Here is an 8,350-nt window from a genome sequence, read left to right on the forward strand (position 1 = left end):
ATTTTAGTAAATACTTGTTACAAATAATACATTGTGTACTGTGTATGTAAATACAAAATTTCCATATAATGTCTAAATTTGAATGCATTTGAATAAGATGTGGCTTAATTCAAGGCGCAATCATTGAATTTGCATTTTAATACTAAAGCAGATTGCTCAATCTGTAATGTGAAATTATTATGTTAAAAGCAAGCAAAAATAATTTAATTGTATTTTTCATTATTATACATATTTGTTGTAATATATGAAAACTATTTGTTGAAATTACATTTCAGACAAACAATTTTTTTTCTTAAAATTTATGACTTATCGACATCAATACTCTTTCTTGCAAACGTGTATACATCCTTGTAAACACGTAACTGGACATGTTATACGATCCACTTCAATCTTAATCTTTTATTCATATTTTTTGCTGTTTTCCCAACGCATACTTTATTCTGTTCCTTATTTATTCTGTTCCTATAAACCAGTGTTTTTCAAACTCTTGCATGAAATAATATTAAGAAATATTTTTTTTAATAGTGGCATAGTAACAAGATGTTAGGAAATTAGTGCTAGAAACAATAGTAAATAAAATATACGAAATACTGAAAATAGAAAAGTTTGTGTGCAAAATGTGGATAAAATTTAAAAATTAATTTTTAAACAAATATTAAAAAAAACCTTGAACTTGTTTGCTTTATATTGATTGAAGCAATTGTTGCAAAATGCCGGTATTAAATATGTTAAACGTTTGAAATTATGCGCATTTAATCATTAAACTGTAACGATTAGTTATAGGAAAATAAGATCATAAATTGATCTCATCTAATAATCAATACTGGTTCAAGCTGTATCTAAATGTCCTATTAACCAATGTACAGATTATATCATCTTGTTACATTGTGTTCGTAGCATTTTAAAAATCAGACGGAAGGAGATAAAGATAGAATCAGCGAAATAGAATGTGCAGAGCAGGAGGAGATTATGGCTTAGGTTAGTTGCGGCGATGACCTGATCGAGGTCAGCCAAAAACCTCAAGTCAATTTATTTTTTCTTCGTTTCGTATAGAAACGTTGTCGGCCGGATTGATTACATTTTCGGGGCCAATTCAATTTATTAGTCTCTTTCAACTTCTGTATTTTATTTACTTATTTTTTTCTCTTCTACTCTCACAACAGACAACATGGCACGTTATCCTTCAATGCCAGGAACACGCATTCTGCACTTAATGGATTTTCTTGTACATGTACAATCCCTGGGCTCGGCAAAAATATTATATTCACACCTCCTTCATCCCCCATTTCTTTAACCCCTAACAAAAGTGAAAATTAGGTCTTTCCATTTCTGAGCATTTTGTTGATTTATGAAAGACAAATTCTTTCGCGTTTGATTCGACAAAGCATGGTAGATTTATTGTGGATATATGATGATGGCTTCAGTTGATTTGAGGATAATTAAGTTAGATGAGCCGTTATAGAATCCACATTGTCCGTTCGATGCTTAATCAGTAAACTAATTAAAACTTCCGTGGATGATTTAGTTTCCCACTTCAAAAGAGCCTCGGCGACGAAAAGCGGGATTTTCATAAATCCGACAGATAACTATGAGCTTCGAACGTTGCCGGATATTTCAAATTAATAAACGATTTCCGTCATTTCCTCATATTCCCATTTCCTCTAATCTCTTAACCAAATAATTACAAATTTAGTATTTTTTACATACTTTATTGTTTGTATTGCTACAAGCAAGTTAATAAAATATACGTACTTTTTTATAAACAAATAAAATTTGAAGATGAATTTAATTACTTTAATATGGTCTAGATTCTAGATCAGTAGTTCGATTCCATCGGATATTATACATTAAAAAGTTTACGAAAGTTATCCAATATTTGTTACCAATATTATCCACTAACTATAGAAGATTTAAGTACAAAATAAAACACTTATATTATTAAAATAATACATGACTTTGATTTTTAAGATACGTTTTATGGTATTAAAATCTCCATGAATTAGAAAATCTCTAAAAAAACTCTTTTGTATCATAATTAATCAACTTGAACTATTTTGGTATATTTCAATTGGACATTAAGCATTATTGTCTTGAAATACCAATCCGATTTTGACATCTATAGAACTGAAACTGAAATATCTATTATTATGTTTCAGAAAGTGATATTAAGAATCAAATATAATTCTAGTAGTATATTAAATAGTTTAGAAGTTAAGATTGTATGCTTGTAAATGTTATATATTCTCCAGTCAATTAACATAAATGATTAAGGGACGCACGTTTGGCACATCTATAAAATAAACAGTGCCAGTTCGCATGTCCCGACCCTCGGCCATCCATTAATTTGGAAATTAATGTTGACCGACCTACAACCTGCTCGTACACATATAACAAATATCCAACAGTGTTTGTAATTAGCGTTACTTAATTCGATTTTGTTTCGCATTTTGTTGAGCAACAACAACAAAAAAAATATTACTGTCCTTTCTGTACGTAAATTTTGATTCAGAAATACGTTGGATATTAGCAAAGTTCCGGGAGAACAGCATTCGATAAACGAAGTAATTATTTAGGGGTGGATGTGCATGTTCTGCTGGGTTTCGGTCGACATTTATTTTGTTAATATCTCCGCTTTCGAAACTTTTCAATTGTTGCCGTTGCATTCAGTGCAGACAATATGCGCCCGATAAATTCACGTGGGACTTTCGACGAGTAAAAACGGCAACTGCGAAACTAATTTACCTCGTTTTAGCTTGAAATTTGATTTGGATTCTCGAGAATATTCACTGTTATTTAATGAACACGAACAGTTGGAATTTAATATACTTTCATTACTCATTAATTTCAAACATATTAGAAAATACTTCACTTTTGTATTAAAGTGAAATTATGTAATAATAATTTAAAACAAAATATACAAAATGACAAAAATTATAAAATCTACAGTAACCTAAAAAAATATCTAAACAATAAATTAAATACCCTTAAATTATTGACAATTTAGTTGTAATAACGTAGCATAAATACATTGTATACAATTTTGTATATCATCTTGTAAATCATTTTTATCATTCTGTAAGTACACATTACAGACATTATTCATATTTAATGTCTGCAGAGGAACTTTATGTATGACGGCAACTGCAAATCCTAATATTACATTTAAAATACATCACAAACATAATAGCATCTGCTCAGCGAAAGCAGATGCTATAAAGATACATTTTTTCTATACATATCATATAATTATTATATCTATATACTCCATATATGGAATTTTAGCATATTAAATTTAAATATCACATACTTTTTTCTTATGTTATATGTATTTTTCTATAATTCATCATCAATATATCCTTTTTGATGTATAAATAAAAAAAAATATAAAATTATATTTAAATTATAAGTACAGGAAATTAATTACAGTTTTTTAATGATGTGATTTTAATTAATACCTGTAAATTGTATTTTTTAATGAGATCACAGAATTTCATTTTAATTTATTGTATCAATTCAGTAAGTCTACTAATTGATTTATTACGTAAATATTTACTTACATATAGGATGAAATGTGTATTTTTTTTGTAACTTGAATGTGATATAGAAAATGAAGAATGAGATAATTACATTAATTTCACTTAAGTTTAATAATATTGCATAACGATTATTTTATTTCGTTTTGCAGATTTGGTTATTAAATTTTTTTATTATACAAATATTGTTGTTTTTAGTAAATAAAAAGTAATAATTTCAATGATGACACTGTTTTCACTTAAGTCGGATTTGGAATTTGTTGAAGAAAATCATGATTTCCACACAAATTTAAATCAAGTTAAGAATTACTACAAACGGAAAATTTAAAAAAATGTTTATTGTATTAAGAATGAAATGTGTATACTTTCTTATTGAAATTTTGAAACAATCACAAATTAAAATTGTACTAATTCTACTTATTTTTTGAGAATTTATTTTTATTTTGTTTCTTTTAAGTTTAGTTTCTTTATAAATTTTAATAAATCTGGACTACTATCTTATTGTAATATTATTTATGTCTAATAAATCAACAGCGATAATTGTAATGTAGCTTTCTCTGGAATGAAGATATTTCAGTAACCTCAAGTTCCAAACATCATGTTGTTTATTTTCATTCATCGTCGATTATCTTACCGGAATGTTGAAGACAATGCAAACGAGATGAGGTGAGGGGATTGCCGAGCACTTGAAATAACATCGCAAAAGTATCTAAAATAGTTTCGTATAGTGCTTCAATTTTGATGAGGCAGCGTTTGAACTATGCGAGGTGAAGGCGGTTTCAGATGTCGACGTTTTTTTTGTCGAGCAACTGCCGTGAGCACGTGTATGTGTTTGGAATGCTGGAGTCCCGGAAAATATCGATTATCAGGAGAGTGTCAGGAAGGTTTGTGCCCTTCCTCTTCATCCACCGCCGCACCGAACGTTATAACCGTATGGCTCCACAGGCCCTGTCCCCAATGGACACTTTATTATTGACTATAAGGAAGAAAAATAGACGAAGCAATAGGTATGTGTGACATTCATTTAATATTGATCCTTAAAAAACATGTATGATTGAAAATGAATATAATCTACTTTATTAAGTAATTGATGTTATTCAAATATAATTAATTGCAAAACAAAAAGATAGATAAAATGCTTTATTATATAAATAATCACGTATGGAATTAAATGGATCAAGTAGATTTTCAAATTGAATATAAAAACGAATGATAATTGCTATAATGACATGATTTTCACTTACGAAACTAATTTAATATCCTAGGAAAAAACTGTGATTAAAAATGTCGAAAGAAAATAAAAGGATGCATCAACTTTCTTGGGATCATTAAGAAAACACTTAGACTGATTGAAGCGAATTGAATTAATTTGCGGCTTTAAGACAAAATGCAGCCCGAAGAAGAAACGGAAAGCGATCATTAATCCTCAATCAAATTCCTAATGGTCCTCAGAGCCTTCTGACATTCACAAATCTCTCAATATTTCTCTCATATAATCTCCAAAATTTATATTCTATTTTAAAAAATGTTTTAAAGAAGTAAATTAAGTATATCATAAAAAATAATTTATTATAAATAATTAAAATTGAGATTTTATATTAGAAATCTTTGTAAAGTAATATTATTTTACAGAATTTGAAAAATTTATAAAAAATAAATTAGGTTAATCATAATTATTCATGAATAACATAAATACATTAAAAATAGTTGTAAAAGAATAAATTGGGTTAATAATAATTATTAATAATTAACTCGATAATCTGCAACATTTGGACTATCATAATTACTAGTAATTAACACGTCCAAGTTTAAACTAGACACAAAGTGTTGGTCGAGGTTAATATTAAATTTAATTAAATAGCACATTTCGATCGCCAAAGGCGAAATATAATACACTGAAGTTGAGTTGAAACTTTGAACTAACGCACTTATATTGTTTTATTACAAGCATGAAACACATTTAAAACGTGTTTAACTAGAACATATCTCAAATGTCAAATAAATTAACAAATAAATCATTGCTAATAATTTACAATATCATTTGATAATTTGCAATAAAAATAACTGTATCTTAATTCTTCATTACATTTACGAATATTGAAATCATTAGAGATGTATGTATAAAGCAAGATACGAAAGTAATGATTTTATTGATTGATTGTATAGAATCTATAAAATCACAGTTAGAATTTACAGAATGTTATTTTTTTGATAGGCGAACAATAATCGCACAGTTTCTTGAATCATTTCCAACTTTATGACTCTATTTTAAAATAAACCTATTTGTTTATAAAAATGTCATGTTATCTGCGATTTGTATACTATTAAAGGAGGGAAAATGGCAATATTTAATTGCATTAAAGCAATTTACGTTTCATGTACGAGGGACATGCAATTCAAAAGGGAATACAAGTTTGTTTTGTAATTTCGTTATTATATAACATTAACTAACTGATTTTTTCAATACTACAACCATAAAATCTGCAACCTTAATTATGTTTAATTTATATTTATTAGATTGGCTTTTAATCAATATTTATGATCCATAAATCTAGTCTACTTTTTTTTACTTAAATTGGTTATTTAAATTATTTGAATGTTAAATTACATAAAATCAATAACTATAAATACTGAATTACATTTAAAAATTCGAAATTTATTAATGTTTTAAATTGATATAATCATAATATAGCCTATAACGCTATAATAACATGGGGCCATTAGCCCTTTGGCTTGGAGTTTCAGCCCTAATTATATAATTTCAATATTTATTAAACATTGATATGTGTATTAATAGCAATGAATAATACCGGTTCATTGCTTGAAATTTGGACTATAAACATTGTAACAAGGTTTGATCATATTTTATTGGACTCATACTTGAAGAACATATTTGTTAGTTTATGACGAAATTTGTTAGAGACTTTATGTACACCCTAGAACGTTTCATCAAAATGCCGGACGCGATATATTTCACTTTTTTTTTCTTATTCAACCTTCTGCAGAAGACAAAGCGGCGGTATTTTTGCTTGATATTGTTAGGATGTAGAAGCGATTCGTTTTCGGGCTTCAGCCGTTGGGTGTGTGCCCTTCTCCTAACATAATCAAAACTTCTGGTGGCCAATGCTGAATATAAATGATGTCTGTCCGAACTAAGAAATTCTAAACGGGAGACCGAAAAATAAATAAGTACGATCTCGGTTCTGTCTCTGTACCATCATCCTCTCCGATCTTTGCTGCTATTTGGATCATTCATCCTTTCGCTGTGTGGCGCAGGCACGTGTCGACGCTCCCTGCTACCCTTCGTCCTTGACACAGTTCGGGCTGTGACCTGAATTTTGGGATAGCCGGGGCTCGAAACCACCCTCACTCTGGCCTCGATTCATCTCCTCTCCTTTTCAGCCTTCTCAGATGCCTCTTTCTAGGCCCACCCTGCCTGCTCCTTTCTCTGCACCAACTAACTACGTTTTATACAACAAACACAAAATGTGCTGAAAAATTTAATATGACGCTATTTTTCATCCCCCTCCGACAATTACATCAATTTATTAGACTTAATTCTCGCAATTTGAATGCACAACAATTCTTCGACATTCATTTTATCATCGCATTAATCACGTCCGCAATAAATATCACTCTGTGGGCGTATAATTCTTTCTAATTGATGATTACTCTCAACAATCTTAATTCCCTTAAATAATATTTTTTTATAAATATCTACAATTAAACAGCAGTTGCATTGCACATTCATGAACATATAAAAATAAACTAATATTAGTATAAGTTCTAATAAAATTACAATAATGAATTGAAATATGTAATGGGTTTGTATCTATTTTTTTTTATAAATTTAGCGCTGCCTCACTACATATTTACTGTAAGTTTATGTGATTTCCTTTAACAATGTTTCGTTTAGCGCTTGTCTTCTAAACACTAAAATGTGCTTATATAGATTTAAAAATTGTATTAATTAATCTAATTAACATCAAATAATGATTAACAATAAACAAATAAATAAAAAAATATCTTCGAAGAATAAATTCCGATTTAAATCGGATATAGAATGCTTTGAATAATTGAGAATTATACCTGAAATACATTATTCGTATTTTTAGACAGCTTGAATTCGTTGGGGAAATAAAAGAAAGTTGAATAATTGGCTTCTTTGCAAAGACATATTCGATTTAAATGATATATTTTTTTAGTAAATAGAAGCCTTATTTGAATTTACACTTTATTCAGAAAAAAAATATTTGTAAGCAAAGATAAAAATAACAATGAATGAACAATGAAACAATTCCATGATGATTATATAATCATACTAAGTTAAATGTTTCTATTTTACTTCACATTTACTTTTTTGATTCAATTAGAAATTTGTTTTTTCGAAGAATATCGAAGTGAAATGAATATCATAGCAGAAAATCAATATAAAACTACAAATTTTTCCAAATAATTCATTTACTTGAATCACGAACTAACGAACGTTAATAAAAATTTATCCGTGCAAAAACGAATTTTTATAATTTTAATAATCTCACTTTACATTTTTTTTTCCAAATAATTCATTTCCCATTCTATCCCAATTTTTTTATCCCACCAGCAAAACATTATTCTTCTTAATTACATTTGCTGTTTGCACCCTCGCTTCTTTTGAACCCCTTTTATGTATGAAAGCGCCATCCCTTTTTTTATTGTCCGGTTAATAATTCAGTTCGCAATTTCGCGTTTACGCTTTCGTTTCATCTTAATTCATTTAGAAATGTCTTCCTTGTTAATTATTCGAAACGGACGCTGACAAAAATATCAAGTTCGCA

This window comes from Nicrophorus vespilloides, unplaced genomic scaffold (genome assembly GCF_001412225.1).
Source record: "Nicrophorus vespilloides isolate i.1.1-1 unplaced genomic scaffold, Nicve_v1.0, whole genome shotgun sequence".
NCBI lineage: Eukaryota > Metazoa > Arthropoda > Insecta > Coleoptera > Silphidae > Nicrophorus > Nicrophorus vespilloides.